This window comes from Balaenoptera borealis (genome assembly GCF_965194805.1).
Source record: "Balaenoptera borealis genome assembly, chromosome: 2".
NCBI lineage: Eukaryota > Metazoa > Chordata > Mammalia > Artiodactyla > Balaenopteridae > Balaenoptera > Balaenoptera borealis.
In genome coordinates, this window is record NC_138867.1 from 135,672,006 (window position 1) to 135,689,443 (window position 17,438).

Genomic DNA, 17,438 nt, shown 5'->3' on the forward strand with positions numbered 1-17,438 from the left:
TGAGCAGACAAGCCTCTCGGGCTGGTGAGTGCTGGTCAGCACCCATCCTCTGTGCGGGAATCTCTCTGCTTTGTCCTCCACACCCCTGTTGCTGCGCTCTCCTCCGTGGCTCCGAAGATTCCCCCTCCCCCACCCCTGTCTCTGCTAGTGAAGGGGCTTCCTAGTGTGTGGAAACCTTTCCTCCTTCACAGCTCCCTCCCAGAGGTGTAGGTCCCGTCCCTATTCTTCTCTCTCTGTTTTTTCTTTTTTCTTTTGCCCTACCCAGGTACATGGGGAGTTTCTTGCCTTTTGGGAAGTCTGACGTCTTCTGTCAGCATTCAGTAGGTGTTCTGTAGGAGTTGTTCCACATGTAGATGTATTTCTGATGTATTTGTGGGGAGGAAGGTGATCTCTGCGTCTTACTCCTCTGCCATCTTGAAGGTCTCTCTTGGCAATTTCTGTCTTTTAATTGTTGTTTTTAGACTAGGGACATTTAATGTTATCATTTATATGACTGGTTTAAAATCTGTCATCTTGCTAGCTGTTTTCTATTCTTTCCTTTAGTTATTTGTTTTTTCCTCTCTTTTTAATGCCTTTTCTCTTGTTAATTAAGCATCTTTTTATGTTTTCATTTTATCTCCTCTGTTGACTCATTTATAATATTAGCTCTTAAAAATAATTTCAGTGGCTACCTGAGAGTTTAAAATATACATCTTTACTAGAGTCTTGCTTCAAATAATATTTCATTTCATGCATTCTGTAAGGACCTTATAATAATATATTCCCTCAATCATTTGTGATTTACATATGCTATAAATGCACAATGTATTCCTACTATTTTTACTCGAATAATTATCTTTTAGAGCAACTAAAATTAATAAAAATGAATTCAATGTTACCTTCATTTCTTCCATTTCCAGCAATCATAACTTCTTTGTGTAGGTCCAAGTTTCAATCTAATATCATACTTTTTCTATCTAAACAATATACTTATTCTTCTAGCTTTATTGTGGTATAATTGACGTTCAAAAATTGTATATATTTGAAATTTTACAAGGTGAAACATCAGCAGTATGGCAGACTAGAAGGTTCAGACCCTTGTCTCTTCCACGAAAACAACTAAAACAATGGATAACTACAAATTGACAAAAATAGCTCTGGGAGAGCTCAGGACTACAATGAAGAAGCAGCAGAAACCCTGGGGAGTATAATAACTGAGGATTTCAGCATAGATAAGTATAAGAAGCATTTTACGTGTATCACCCCAACCCACAGTCTGGAGCAGCTTAGTGACAAGAGGGATACCCTCAGAGGGATTTCATGCTATGGGAAAATGAGAACAGGAGGACCACAGAAATCCTTGACACCTTCATGGACATTTGCAGCCTTTGCTACTGAGGATTCCTGCAGTCCTCACTGATGCTGAACTCAACTGATGGAGCTACCTAGAGTCCCTGCCACTGCCTCTCCTCCCTGGGGCTAGAGCTATTGCTGTGGTGAAACCCACCCTCAGGAGCCTGAGTTGCTGCTGCTCCCTGCTCTCCATGATTGGGATATCACAATGCCTTGCTATCTACTGAATTGGAGCTGCCACTAGGCTGTGCCCTACCTCCTGGATCCTAAGTCATGCTTTGACCCTCCATCACTGAGGCTACGTAGCTGGTGCTCTGTATCTGCACTGTAGATCCTGAGTTCCAGATATGACCTACCTTCATCAGGGCTGTGCTGTTGCTGCTCAACACCCTGCCCACCTGGGACCTGAGTTGGGACCTTGACCTGCCAGCCCTGGACCCATACCATTGCTGTATCCAGCACCATGCCCCGCCAAGTAACCTCGATGAGCGCCAGAAACACATACCCCAGTTCCATGGGTGATCTGCATATGCCTACACCTCAAACACTGGTGCCATTAATGCTTTCTGCCCCTGTGCCCCAAGCTCCAGATGCCATAGTAAATCCGTGTGCCCCTGAGCCCAGGACCCTGGCTCCACTGCCATTCACTTCATTTTTTTTAAAATAAATTTATTTTATTTATTTATTTTTGGCGGCTTTGGGTTTTCATTGCCGTGCGCGGGCTTTCTCTAGTTGTGGCTCGCAGGCTCTAGAGCACAGGCTCAGTAGTTGTGGCACACGGGCTTAGTTGCTCTGCAGCATATGGGATCTTCCCGGACCAGGGCTTGAACCCATGTCCCCTGCATTGGCAGGTGGATTCTTAACCACTCCGCCACCAGGGAAGCCCCACTTCATTTATGAAGTTTATCTACAGCTCCCTCCCCTCCTCACCACCCACACATATACACATACCTCATGCTTGGTTAAGATAATTTCCTCAGAGAGATGCTTAATCCAACCCCATCTATCAGTGCTAGGGTTCACATGCTCTCTCTCTTTCTCTCTCTCTGGATTTCTCTGCTTGAGTCTCACACAGGTGGCCCGATTTCTTCTAGATGTGAAGTAACTCCATTGTATTATCCCTTGCCACACCCTAAGAGGGAAGCAAAGGTGCAAGTGTACTATTCTAGTGCCCTAAGACATAGAGACTTAGCCTTAGCATCAGGACCAGTTAATTGGGCCCTGAAACAGCCCAGTTCAGGTTTGAGGCTGGAACACTTCTGCTCTTTGCTATTGTTTCTCTGTCTTTTGGAATCACAGAATCATAGTGTCTCAGGCTTGGAGGAAATCTTAAAGACCAAGCATGTAATAGTTCTCAACTTTCATTCTGTCACAACAAAAGGAAGAATAAGTATAGACAAGGATAAGAATCTCCCATTGATGTAGGTCAGTAAAGTTTATTCACTACGAAGATAATTTGGTTTGTGGGTATGTGCAATTCTTTTCTTTCAATTCTCTTAGCTATTCTATACCTGTCCAATAGTTTTTATTTCTTGTATCCGATAAACTGATTTAATTTATGTATTAAAAATTCAATCACAAATATTCTATATTTGTAGTAATAAATTACCTGTGATAAACACAATTGCATAAGTGATTGTGGCCACAGCCATGTGTCAGAAAGCAAAGTTGAAAACTTCTGTACCTAGTCTAACTCTTCACCTGACTTTTGAGATCCCTGTACATTTCTGTCAAATAATTATTCATCCTATACTTGCATACCTCCAGTGGCAGGGGAACTGACTTGCTTCTTCCTGAGGGAACTCCAATTATTAATAAGCTCAGTCTAGATGGAGCTGAAATCTCTCTCTGAAATTTTTCCCCATTGGTTTTATTGTATATTCTCAGGCCATGTAGGAAGTATCTGTGAAGAGGTCATGAGACATGGCAGACTTTCGGCTCTTTCCTTGTGGTCTTGGCCAAACCTCTGATGGTACCACTGGACTTGGTGTAGTCTTTTTGGATTACAGGGAATTTTGCTTGATGATTAGGGCTGATTAGCATTCTTGAAGCAGAGATGAAAGAGAGCATTTTGAAGCACGTCCAACCAAGAGAAGCATGTGGAGCTAGTCCACTGGGAGAACCTAGAGATGAGGCAAACACAGAGAAGATGCCCTTTGCTTTCTCTAAACATCACTGAATACCAGTCTCACCCAAAGGAGCAGTAGAGTCTAAGAAAGGAAATTCATCTCCATGGGAATGAATCCTGATCCACAGTATGAGGGCAAATAGAATTATTTTCTGGACACAGCAAGAGTTTATAGATGGAATAAGTATTCAAGAATCTGGATTTCAGAAAGAGAATGCCTGGGTTTGAATCAAAGCTCTCCCATGCCATTTTGGACAGATTCTTTAATCTCTCTAAACATTAGCTTCTTCATCCGTATATTGGGGATAATAATAGCACTATGTCATAGGGTTATTATGGGAATTAAATGTGATAAGTTATGTAAAGGATCACTAAGAGCATTATTATTTATTCTTAAAAATTTACATTCAAGTTAAAAAAGATAAAAATTTCAGGGTTAAGGTAGTTCACTTATCTTTCAAAATTCAAAATTTTGACTCATTAAATGACCTCCGCCTTCTCTTTTTGTTCCCCTCTTGTGTTTAGAAGCAAAAGATAGCTTTGCCAATCTCATCTGGGCAGCTCTTTTCAAAGACTGTTGATAAGTATGGAAATACTGCACTTAAACCTGTGAGCTTAATGATAAGTACCATCATGAGACTGCTGGTTGTACCTTTCTCTCCATGGGTAGTCAAATGTATGGGACATTTCTTCTCTGCTACATACACCATCTCCAAAATATCTTGATTCAACTACTTGGATTAGGGATTCTGTGCAGACATAGCCAACATTGTTGCTGGAGGAAAAATAAGAGGCCCAAGTGAGAATAATCACAGCCTGGGGATAAAAGAAGAATAAAGGGAAGAAACAATTGCACTCTTTATGAAGAGCATTGAAACCAACATTTGAGCCACCTACAATAAGTACATGTTCCAATAAAATACATGTTCCACGATAGTGTCTTTCAAATTTTAACTGATAGACCAAAAATGGTGTCTTATTGCTTGATTTAACTGAAGTTGAGCATTTTGTCATATATTTATAAGCCAAAGTATTTCTTTTATTGTGAACTTTTTGTTCATGTCTTCTGCCCATTTTTATTGGGTTGTGTATGTCTTATTTATAATAGGTTGTTTTATTGTTATTCTTGTGTAGTTTATTAACCTTATTCTTGTTGGTTTGTAAAAATAACTCTTTACATGTCAGGAAAATGATCCCTTTTACCTGAAGAAGTTTTTATATTTTACATAGTTGAAATAATGACATGACAGTATCTAAAATATAAATCAGGAAAGTATCAATATGTCTAAGTTCTGGAAAATGATTGTGTGTGTATGTGTTTGTGTGTGTGTGTGTTCATTTTATGTGCTCTATTTGCAATATGAGCATACACTATCCCCAGATCAGTACTTCTTCCTAATTAAAAGAAAGCAGAGAACATAAGTTCAATTTTTATTACTGCTTCTTTTAAAAAAGCATCTCTTTCTTATAGACTTAACAAAGATGCTTGATACATGTGTACCACTTTTGTTCTCTAAGAGTTTTATTTATACATTTTAGTCTTAAATACATGTCAAGATTGGGTAAGAATTTAGTTTAAGAATACCACAGTTTTTATTTTCTCTGTTTTTTCTTTTAGATAGAGCATTGAGCAGCAATCGTATTTTGCTTAAGGAAGCTCACTGCATACAGTTGTTGCCAAGGTACTGTGTTATGCCCTTATACTGTTTGGATATATCTGAGTGTAATTTCTTGTTTCTCCTATTTCTACCAATAATGTCTAGCACTGTTTTAAACTTGGGGTGTTCAGTAATGCTTGGTAACTAGTTAACTAGTAACAAGCCAATTGGTGTACTATTAATATTCATCATAGCAGCAATAGTAGTGGAAGTAGTCTTTAGAGTTGTTGTTTTTAACATTTCTTCTGTGGGATATAAGAAAAGAGGAAGACATGGTCATTTTCATCATCTGGAAAATATTACTGGAAACACTAATGGTATTTTTCCCTATGAGATTTTTTTTTTTTAAGTTTGAAAGAATTAATACATGTAAAGCACATGGACTCATGCCTAATATATAACAACCTCCCCACAAAAATTAGCTTTTATTATCATCCACCAATAGTAAATCCTAATTCAAGAAAAAACATTTCCACTCAAACTTCCCTGAGCCACTGAGGCATATTAATAACTCTTCTTTTTCTGGAGGCAGTTCTGCTCCCAGATGTAAGTGTTAGGACTTGAGAGAAGCCCATAGAAGTTAGACGTTTGCATCAGGGTCAAATTTGTCCATGAAAAGGGTATTCTTTCTCCATTCCCAGTAAAACATAGAGTGCTCAGCAGTGCTTAAATCACTCCCTAAATCTGCTAAATTAAGTCCTTTTCTAGGAAAATTACCCGAGAGGAGGTAGGGAAGCAACTGCAAGTCATCCAGTATTGTGTGTATACTGAGGACTTTAATTATATAGAGTTTGATCCTGTGCTTGACCAAGAAAGAAATGTGGTTCTTGCTAATGAGTTGAGCACATAGGCATTTGGGGTTGTTCATTGTCAACAGTGCTTCCAGGAAGAGTTTCCCCTCCATTGTCGTGGCTCATTATTGGATTATATGATTTTCATTTTTTCCATCCCCAGACTTAACCACTTTAAATGCTCCATCCTTTGCAATCAAATACAATTCTTAAGCTTCATTTAGAAGCAACAATACTGGTGTTCTATGGAATGGAAAAAGAAAAGGAAGGAAAAAAAAAAAAAGATGAGATCTGATATACCAGAACACATCTTAAGAAATGAGAAGATAAACCTGTCCCTAGAAACCCACACACTCCAGTATAGGGCCTAGTGTGGGTTCACAGGGGGCTGGGGTTTTACAGGCAGATTTCTGGGAAATAGGGTTTTGTTGGGGAGCCATAGAGCCATGGGCCTGTTGCAAAAATATTTTGGGGTCCTGTCTATGTAACAGCCGCTAAAACACTTCCAAAGGTAACAAATGCTAAAAATAATATAAACAAATATAGCCAACTTCCCTGGGTTAGGAACAAGCTTTGGAAATGTGAAGTGGTATAGGACTAAACCTCTGGATATAGAAAAAAAAAAATCATTTTCCTCTGTAAAGCCTGGTTTGCTACATTTACCTCTTGGTTCCCGTCTCTGGCCATGCAGACAGGTGAGCACTTGGTCAGGAGTCCAAAGAACTCATTACAACACCACAACCTCATCTACCATCTCTATGAATCCATATCCTTGAGCCTTCTCTTATGATGGTCTGAGTCTGTTATCCTATGGAATGGAAAAAGAAAAGCAAGGAAAAAATAGAGATGTGATCTAATTTACCTGAACATACCTTAAGAAATGAGAAGAAGATAGACCTGTCCCTGGGAACCCACACACTCCAGTATAGGGCAAGTGCAGGGACTGAGATCATAGGGTTAAATGTAAGCAGATCCTTTCTAAGCAAGTTAGGCTGTTTTGATGAATACATTTTTGTGTGAAGTTGTGGGCTTTTTGACCACAAAATCATTAATCTTACCGCCCTTCCAGCTGCCTCCACCTCCCACACGCCCCCATTTCCCATGAATTTTTAGAGTGTTTTAAAATCAGCCTGAGACAAACTGACATGGACGTATAAAATATAAGATTATTAGACTACATCTTGCATCTTAGGATTTTAGAGTTTCTTAGGCACTCAGGGAATTTCTCTTTCAGTTTCCTTGTTTTAGGAAAGAGCAGCAAAATGATTTCTACTTGAAGATCAGGTACTGCCCCTGTTCCACCCATAATTCCCAGGCCCTACTGTTCCAGTGCAGTTGGCGTGGCTGCCAAACTGGCATCTGCATCTCTTTGCCTGAGGGCTTTCACTGGCCTTTGAAGCCCACTCTGCCCACACATACGGCAGGCCAGAAATGCCTGGGGAATTACTGCCCTATACTCCAGCATCCTTTTGCCAGTGATAGACAGAAATTCATATATAAGTACCCCAGTTTCCTCCCCATCAGTTCCCACCTTTGCCTGTTAAACAATTCTGAGACATATGTTCTACACTGGATCCCAGGCAGTGGGACCCCAAGTTCCCAACAATGATAAGTTTGATAGTTACTACCTCTAATATATTCATATGTATATATAATTAGAGTATATATAAATTGTAGTATAATAGTTCCCCCTATACTGGCATCCTTCCCTTCCCTGACTTAACTTCCCTATTACTCTACTTGCGTTCCCTAGATTACTTTCCAAATATCTGTCATTTGAGCACAAATCCTAATCTCAGGTTCTACTTCTGGGGGATTTCAAAGATACCTCTGCACCTTACACATACTTCTACAATTTTTTCCTAGCACAAGGTTTCCTAATGACTTGCTTTTGTAGCTATATCCCTTGCTGGTTTATAGATTTGTTGATCTTTGTCAGTAGCTTTGCATCTTTGCTTTCTCAGGCTTTAGCACAGTTCTAGCATGTAGTAAGATGTGGTACGTCTTTGTGGCAATGAATTAAATTGAATTTTCAAGACTTCCTTACTGGTTACTCCAGAACTTGAAAGAAGTACCAAGGGCTCTTGACTCCTGTGGTTCTCTTCATGCAACAGCATCATCCACGCCTTCTGTGGTGGCCCTTTACTGCTGGTGACCACCCAGCATGCATTCCGCCCTAGACAATTTCAGTCCCTGTGGCTAGGGTGGGCCTTCCGATCCATGTAGTTTCCCTCTGACCCTAGTGATTTGTTCAGGGATCCAAACTGTTGCAACTGCTAGAAAAGAAAAGCCTGTTCTTTCCCTCTTTTTACTTCCTTCTCCCCTTCCTTCCTTCCTTCCTTCCTTCCTTCCTTCCTTCCTTCCTTCCTTCCTTCCTTCCTTCTTCCCTCCCTCCCTCCCTCCCTTCCTTCTCTATTTCTTTATTTCCTTCTTTTATTTATTCATTCATTATTACTAGAGTTACTGAGCTTATAAGAATGTAAGCCTAGAGCTTATTAATGAACTGCTTACTACCAAAAGAAGAGCGCCTGCTTAAAGAAAAACCAATAGAATAAAAGGCAGAATGAGTGTTGAGGTGGGGGGCAGGGGGGAGAAAAAGAGGAGAGAGAGATTGAATCCTAAAGACACTGTTTTAGTGTTTGCATACAACTGTGCCTAAAGACCTTGAACTTTTCAACTATGTAAGTCAACATATTACCATTTTTGCTTAAGTCAGTTGAGTTTCTTAGAGTCAAATACAAACTTCAGTTAAATTACCCACTTTGCACCAGACCCTGGCAAGGTAGGAGAGATTCAGAGATACATGTACTTTCACTGTCCATGGAGAATTTGCATATGAATGGGTGATTTGAGGAGTGATATTACAACACTATGCTCTTATTTTTTTTAACTTTTTATTTTATACTGGAGTATAGTTGATCAACAATGTTGTGTTAATTTCAGGTGTACAGCAAAGTGATTCAGTTACACATATACACATATCAGTTCTTTTCCAAATTCTTTTCCCATTGAGGTTGTTACGTAATATTGAACAGAGTTCCCTATGCTATATAGCAGGTTCTTGTGGGTTATCCATTTTAATACAGCAGTGTGTACATGTCAATCCCAAACTGTCCCTCCCCTCCACCCTTCCCTGATGGAAACAATAAGTTCGTTCTGTAATTCTGTGAGAATTTTCCTTTTTCTGGAGCAACCATGTTTCTTCTTCTCTTCGCTTTCACAAGAGACAAAGAAGCTGGGTTATTTTCTTTTCAATTTCCCCAGTCACGCAAAACTCCTTCCTAGTACTTTTTTTTTAAGCGGGCAGCATATCCTCGTTGTTTGTTCCATATGATGAATGTCGCCATTGCTTATTAACCTCCAAAATAGGCAGCTCCCACCATTAGGGCTTATGGTCTGTATGAGACAACATAAAAACAAGACACATTCTCCCCCATGCACATTTCAAATGAAATGTAACAGAAGAGAAATAAATAAAAATGGAAGAAAATGCCTTAAATGGTTTATGTTGGAAAATGTTATATGGGCAATAATGGTACTTATATGGGCTTTGGTCAGAGACTTTGATAATGAAGGTTAAAAGAGGGAACGTTACAAAAAATGTTCACTGTTCATAAAAATAAATCTCTGGTATGAACCAGAATGAAATAAACAGAGTTGCAGGCGCCAAGAGCAGCTGGGGTGACCTCAGTCTCAGGTTGGTAATAGCCAGACTCACTGGAACCACACACTCTCACCTCAGCAGGATTCACTTAGCTCTCCATCACAGGGACATTGAGTTCCATGGGCCTTGGGGGTGGCTCTTCAGCTGTCTCACTGAAAGATAAAGGCCTCGTCGTCTCTGGCATTCTTTCTCCTTAGGTTCTGGCAGGGTTTCCAGCGACCCCGCCTTTCTAGGTTAAGTATCAGTCCAGAAGTTTCAAATGCAAATGCCCAGCAGCAGGTTGTAAATGAGTGAAATGGACTCGGAGGGGATAGTGGCAAATTGGAGAAAACATGCCCCGTCTGAAAAGGTGACCACTGCTCAGCTCCAGCTGACAGTGGGAATGCCAGCTTGGTGGGGTCAGACCTTTGCTTTTTCAAGGGTAAGCTGGAAATCTGAGTTTTCTGATTTTTTTTTTCTGATTTTTAAATGTTCATAACTTATTCCTGTTGTAATATATGAACACGTTTGTGTGTTTATATATATTAATAGATATCTATATAGATATTTATGGGGGTAGGAGAAGAATACGTGTCTATGGGACAGAACTGGCTTAGCAGCAGCCAGTTTGGAATCTATCGCTAAGTGAATGCTGAGATTGTAAGTATCATTGTTTGGTTTCATTGATTATTGCTGTCAAGTTGTCAGATAAAGGTCCTCCACAGTGTACGGCCCTGGAGGTAAGAGCTTATACTGTATTTGAAACAGCCATTCATTAGCATGTACTATGTGCTGGGCATTTTGCAATGAACTTTACATGGATTATTTCATTATATTCTCCTTACCTTCCTAAAAGAGAAGCACTAATGTTGGCCCATTTATAGTAGGGGAAACTGAGGTTTCCAGAAATGAAGTATTCGACCACAGTTATTGTATAGGACACCCTTTGTACAGCACCTCACATCATCTTGGCCTTCAGCCAAGGCTACCACTCCACCTCACGTGCTTCTCTCTGGCTTCCTTTGGTTTCATTAAGATGTTAACACATCATGGGGCAACCCTCTGCCTATGGGGCAGGAGCTGATGGATAAAGGCTTTTGTCCCTGGCTGACAGTTCAGACACATATTCCATAAGACTCCTCAGAAGGCCTTGTGTGAAGTAACCAGTTGCCTGTAGCAGTTAACACTTTCTTGTGTGGGTTTGTCCTCTTGTCCCTATTCACCTCCCTGCCCCTCATTTAGGGGATCACATTCCCCCAGTAAACTACCTACACATACCACATCTTCATCGCAGGCTTTGCCGTCGGGCAACTCAAGCTAAGGTAGTGAGTGGTGAAGCTGGAATTTAAATCTAAGTTTGGCTTGTCCCCAGGTGAATACTTTATCAAACCAGTCACTAAAGTCTTTATGTGATTCCTTTACCAGGTTCTTTCAAGTCTGATTGGTCATGAAATAAAGCTTTGGAGCAAAAAAGGCTCTAAAAGGATTCTTGATCAACAAGGGAAGATAGTGATGTAGGGTAGTTGGTACACAGAAATCAAATGGAGAGGAGAAAAAGGGCAAAATTTTAGTTCATAATGTAGTTTTTTTTGCGGCACCTCTTATGTGTTTGGCACTGTGGCAACTACTAAGGAAGGCCCACGGAACTGTGGAAGTGAAGACTATGGTGATAAAGACCTACTTCCAAAGATTTTCAGTGACTTTAGGCAAGGATGTCAATTTCAAATGCCTGCAGGGGCAGGTAAGACCCTGAAGTTAAACTAGCCTGGTTTTTGTTTGCATATCAAACACAAATGCATTTTCTTCACTCCTACACAGAATTAGGCTTTAAGTTTTCCCCCATTTTTCTTCCAGTACATGGCTATCCCAGTTTGCTCATTTTCCCACTTTAGATAGAGATGTAGGTACAAAAAATATTTTGTTTTAATTAATTAATTAAAAATTGAGATATAATTGACATATAACATTGTTTAAGTATAAGGTGAACAACATGTTTGATACACTTATGTATTGCAACATGATTATAATAGTGTTAGCTTTAGCTAACACTTCTGTCCCGTCACATAATTATCATTTGTTTTTGTCGTGAGAACAATTAAGACCTAGTGTCTTAGTAACTTTGAAGTTTATAATACAGTATTGTTGACTGTACCCACTATACTGTGCATTAGATCTCCAGAACTTATTTATCTGCCAGTTTCAAGTTTGTACCCTTTAACACCATCTCCCCATTTACCCTACCCCCACCCAGCTCTCAGTAACCACCATACTACTCTCTATTTTTACTAGTTCAGCTTTTTTTAATTGCAAATATAAGTGATATCATACAGTATTTGTCTTTCTCTGTCTGACTTATCTCACTTAGCATTATACTCTCAAGGTCCATCCATATTGTTGGAAATGGCAGGATTTTCTTCTTCCTCATGGCTTTATAATATTTCATTATATATGTATACCACATCTTCTTTATCAATTTATCTGTTGACACTTAGATTGTTTCCATATCTTGTCTATTACAAATAATGCTGTAACGAACATGGATATGGATCTTTGAGATACTGATTTCAGTTCCTTCTACCCAGGAGTGGAATTGCTGGATCATCTGGTAGTTAAATTTTTATTTTTTTGAGGAACTGCCATTCTCTTTTCTACAATGGCTGTTCCATTTTACATTCCCATCAGAAGTGTTCCCTTTTCTCCACATTCTTGCCAACATTTGTTATCTCTTGTCTTTTAGATGATAGGCATTCTGACAGGTGTGAAGTCCTATCTCATTTTGGTTTTGATTTGTATTTTCCTGATGATTAGTGATGTTGAGTGCCTTTGTATGCACCTATTCGCCATTTGTATGTCTTCTATGGTAAAATGTCTTTTCAGGTCCTTTGCCCATTTAAAAATTGGATTATTTCCTTTTTTTGCTGTTGAGTTTTATGAGTTCTTTATATATTTTGGATGTTAACCCCTTATCAGAGATATGGTTTGTGAATATTTTCTCCTGTTCCATAGGCTGCCTTTTCAATTTATTGATTGTTTCCTTTGCTATGCAGAAGCCCTTTAGTTTAATGTAGTCCTACTTATTTCTGTTAGCTTTTGTTGCCTTTGCTATTGGTGTCTTAGGCAAGAAATCATTGACAAGACCAATGTCAAGGATGTTTTTCCCTATGTTTTCTTCTTGGAGTTTTACGGTTTCAGGTCTTACATTTAAGTCTTTGATCCACTTTGAGTTAATTTTTGTCAGTAGTGTAAGATAGCAGTCTAGTTTCATGTTTTTGCCTGTGGATATCCAGTTTTCCCAACACCGTTTATTGAAAAGACTGTCCTTTCTCCACTGCATGTTCTTGGCACACTCCTCAATAATTAGTTGACCATATATGCATGGTTTTATGTCTGGGCTCTGTATTGTGTTCCACTGGTCTATGTGCCTGTGCATTCCTTACAACTCTAAGGAAAACAGCCACTTAAGGTTAATGACAAATGGCAACCAATCCTGTCTTCCTGTCAAGGGAACATGATGGAGTCTGGGAACTGGGGAGGCTGGCCCCTCTATGAGCTATGAGTCAGCTCCAGCTGGCTGTCACTCTGCAGGAATGTAGGTCCCCTTATGCCAGATTGCCTACTTGTTCAAGAGTAATAAGAAACCCAGAAATGTTTGTGAAATCTCCAGATTTTTAAATGTTAACAGTGATTTCAAATTTCTTAAAAACAGTAGGCAAGTCAACCCTGATAGAGCAAACAGAACACATCTGCAGGTTGCATTTTACACACAGGCCATCAGTTTGCTCTCTGTGTTTTAGGCTCAGACCTCTTTTTCCTCCAAAGTCCTTGAGCTGCACCATATTTTCCTGGGAGAGGCGCAAGGCTGGGAAAAGTGGCACAGGACAGGGACCACCATTGAATTTGTCTGTTAGGATTGTCTTCACTTTCTATTTCTAGGGAAAGTAGGTTAAGACTTGTTTATCTATTTGTGTGTGTGTGTGTATGTGGGCATGTGCAGTTGCTAAGGGTTCAGAAATAGACCTAATTTAAGAAAAACACACAAATATGTATGTTGATTTTCTTCAGAAATAATGACAAGGCCAAGAAAAAACAAATTAATTATCCAAATAGGTGGCTTTTGCTGGTGGATGGCGGTATTTGAACATGGTAGTTAGACTGTTAAAAAAAAAAAAAAAGAGAGAGAAAGAGAGGAGTCTTAAATCAGGAAGAAGGGAGTGTAGGACTTCCATTTTTTTCTTTGTGTAAAATTATCGTGTCCCCTGACCAGATTTCTATTGGCCTTGATGATTAGTTGGCTATTTTAGTAGTTCATTGTTTCAGCCTTTAGTAAGAGCCCCTCCTAAATGGGACTCACTATGTCATAACTGTATAAAATATTCATTAAGATGGTGCTTTTAATGGATTTGTTTGGAATGAACTCGAGTGGAGGGAGCCATCGCTGATTTGTGGAGCGTCAGGACTGTTTCAGGGCTGTGTCTGCCCCAAGCGCTGCCTTGTTCAACAAGGTCCTGTACCTGCCCTCTTTGCCTGCAGGCTCCAATCTGAGAGGAGACAGTGAGACCATACTGATGGGGTTTTTCAAGACTAGAAGTTGTATTCCTTTTGTATAAGTGTGTTCCAACTTGGTGTTTTTCATATTGTGTTCAATGGAGGTGTGCTACCACTTGTCTGAATTATACTTGCCGCATAGAATTCATTGCCTAGTGTGTAAGGACTTGAACTCCAGAATTAGACAAAATTAGCTTTGAATCCTGACTGTTTTCTACTAGTTGTGTGACCCTCAGGCAGATATCTTAGTATCTCCGAGCTTCAGCTTCCTCATCTTTTTAATCTAGAACAGTGCTAGTGTTTACTTCATACAGTATTTGAAAATTGAATGAGGATAGTTTGCAAAGTACATAGCCTAGTGCCTAGGACATATTAGAAACTTACTAACATTAGCCATTATTCTCTAAGTAGTACATACATCCAACTGCTACAACATATCTGGGGCCACTGGAGGTTTGTATGGAGCTTTCTGCTAGATATATGCCATTTGGTTCTTTTCTCACACCATCCTTGACAATAGAGCAGGGATAACTGAGCCCCCTGAAACAAATGGAACAATTGTGGACCAGAGAGGTTAAGGGAAATGATCAAGATTGCTCTGCAAATTAGTGATAAATCAGACCTGGGAATATAATTGAATATTTTGACTCCTTTCTCAACATTAATTGCAGCCCTTTTTAAAAATCAGATTAGGACCTTTTCTTTTCTCTTTATTTTTTGTAACCAGAGTACATCTGAATCTGAAATCATGCCATCATGACCTCTACTATTTAATTTCTGTGTGCACCTCTGTACTTTTAGTTCTGAGTAGTCACCTTCTTTCCAACCTTTTGAAATATGGTGACATGAAATAAAAAGTAACAAAGAACCCTCCCTATCTTAACGCTACCAATCTCAAAACCTGGAGTGCCTAGGCCCAGCCCCAGAGCCCAGCAAGGATGCTCTCATTTTGTCCCACCCCATTCCATTCCCTCCTGGCTCTGAACACTGTGTATCTGTTAGAGGGACCTGTAATCCATTTGGGGAATGACCTTGGACAAATTACTTCACTTTTTGGGTCACTTTTTCTCTATCCTTAAAGTGGAAAAGATGATTAATTTCTTAATAAGGGAATAATAGTTCCCCATAAAGGTATGGAAGGCTTTTGACAGTGATCAGTTTTGCCTGTTGCCTTCTGGGACTGGGTGGGGCTAGGGTTTTATTTTTATAATTTTCAAATTGAAGTCACAAATAATTTTCATAAGATTGCCGGAATAATGAAACAGCTGTTTCTCAGGGCAGGGGCCAGCGAAGTGGCAGGGATGGAGCAAGCACGTGGGAATGAGCCAGAGGCTGCCTCAGATAGACTATTCCTTGGCGTCTCAGTCCTGGGAGGGAAAAGAGGCTCATCAAGATCCTGATTAAGCAGGGATTGCCAACGGCACTCTTTGTATCCAGGCAAACAAGAGCTACCCCTCCCTTCTCCCTTTTACTCTTAAAACAAAAATCTATCAAGATTTAATCACATTGCTTTATCTCCAGGACCTACCCTCTGAGTGTTCCTGAGAACATTTTGCTTTGTCTCCAGGCCCTCAAACACATGCCTCGATGGGAGTGTGGTCCCTTTAGGGTTTTTACTTGAGTGGAAGAAGCAAAGATTGCTTTTTGTTCCCCTTTGACTCTTTTCTGAATTAACATGAAATTGAAGATGACTGTAGTTAGGGGAAAAGAGAGACAGAGCCAGCGAGCGAGAGAGGCAGAGTGAGACAGAGTGAGACAGAGAGAGAGAGAAAGAGAACAATGAGAGGGGAAACAAGGGAAGGAGGCTTGGAAAGCCAGTGCACAGAGTGTGTCTTGGAACGCGAGGGAAGCTCTGTGTTCATCAAGCTGATAGTTTCCTTCCAGTCCATCAGCAAAATGAAAACGCCTCGCCCAGCCACATTTAAACCCTTTCATCTAGGTCTCTGAGACCCTTCTCTGGGGAGTGCTCTTAGGAGTGTGAATTCCTGCAAGCTGATTATCTCAGTGTAAGTGCAGATGCTACCCCCCACCCGCCTTTGGTCCTCCTTCCGTTGTAACTGTCCTTTCTGGGCACTAGGACCAAACTGATGCCAGCACAACGGTGACTGCATATGAAATGTGTAATTGAGAAACAACATGGACACTGATGTCTCAGTATTAATTAATGGAATTTGATGTTTGTGACTGTCATATCAACCAGCCACTTTTTTCAGAAAATTAATTAAACCATGGGTAGTGGTTTGAAAGCTCCCTATACAAGGCTAAGGGCTGATTGGGAACCTTTGGGATTGGGGAAGGGAGCTACATCTTTGGTTTAAGTTGTGTGTGAACTTTGTCTAAAACCGCAGACTTAGATTCCAGTGCTGAGAGAATGGGGAGGCATGTGGGGAAGGGGTCTTTGCTGCCTTTCACCCTTAATTCCTCCTCACCTTTGCCATTAGATTATTCCTTCCCACGTCCTCCCACTGCTATCCCTGCTCTGTGCAGGGTAAATCCACCCATTTGCCTACTAAGATGAAGTGCAGAATAAACAGTGACAAAAGAACTCCATGAGAAAAATTTTGATGGGGCTTGCTTGGATGCGGTCACCAGATGGCTTGTGTTAGAAAGGCCTGAATTTCAATATACCGTCCTTCTAAAATGTCCCTCAGTTGCATTCCTGGACCCTTCCTTCCTCCATCTCTTTTCTTTACTATTCTTTTTTTCCTGGTTGAACAGAAGTCATATTCATTTCAAATATTTTGAATAGCATTGTTTTCTGATTAGGAATTGAAATGATATATGTTCTCATCATAAGAGAATCAATTGACAAACGGAAAAGTATGAAAAGAATGCCAACTGAGAAATAATAATATTGGAGTGTTAGTGGTGACAAGCTCTGTACTAGGTACTTTACATAAATGAGATCATATATTCTTTTAACAACCATGTGAGAAAGGTACTGTTATTATCTGTGTTTTGTAGATGAGAAAACTGAAACAGAGAGGTTACCTAACTTCCCCAAAGTCACATAGCTAGTAAACAGTAGTATAGACTTTGAACCCAGGTAGTCTGACTTCAGAGCCTACTTTCTTATCCATTGTGCTCTGTCTTGTACCGTGCTGTGTCAACTTCACATCAAGAAAGACAGCTCCAGCTGGGGAGACCTCCAGTCACTCAGATTAGTTCTCCTGTGGAACATCTAGTCTGAGGAACTCACCACCCTCCATACTAAGGCTCTGTGCTCCACAGGCTTAGAAGCCTGTTTTTTTACAGGGATGAATTAACATTAACTGGTTCGCAGAAACAGCTGTGGTACCAAGAATATTAAACTTGTTAACTTACAAAGAGCAAGATCACAG

The 17,438-nt window shown here is 40.1% G+C and overlaps 1 long non-coding RNA gene across 5 annotated transcripts in view; it reads left to right on the top strand.

Annotated features, from left to right (window-relative positions):
- LOC309622884 overlaps nt 1-17,438 on the top strand; it is a 745,101-nt gene that overhangs the window by 421,031 nt on the left and 306,632 nt on the right. For all 5 annotated transcript variants that reach the window (XR_014241176.1, XR_014241177.1, XR_014241178.1 and 2 more), the window contains one exon: nt 5,079-5,142. This is a non-coding gene — a long non-coding RNA (uncharacterized lncRNA). The remainder of the gene's footprint in view (nt 1-5,078; nt 5,143-17,438) is intronic.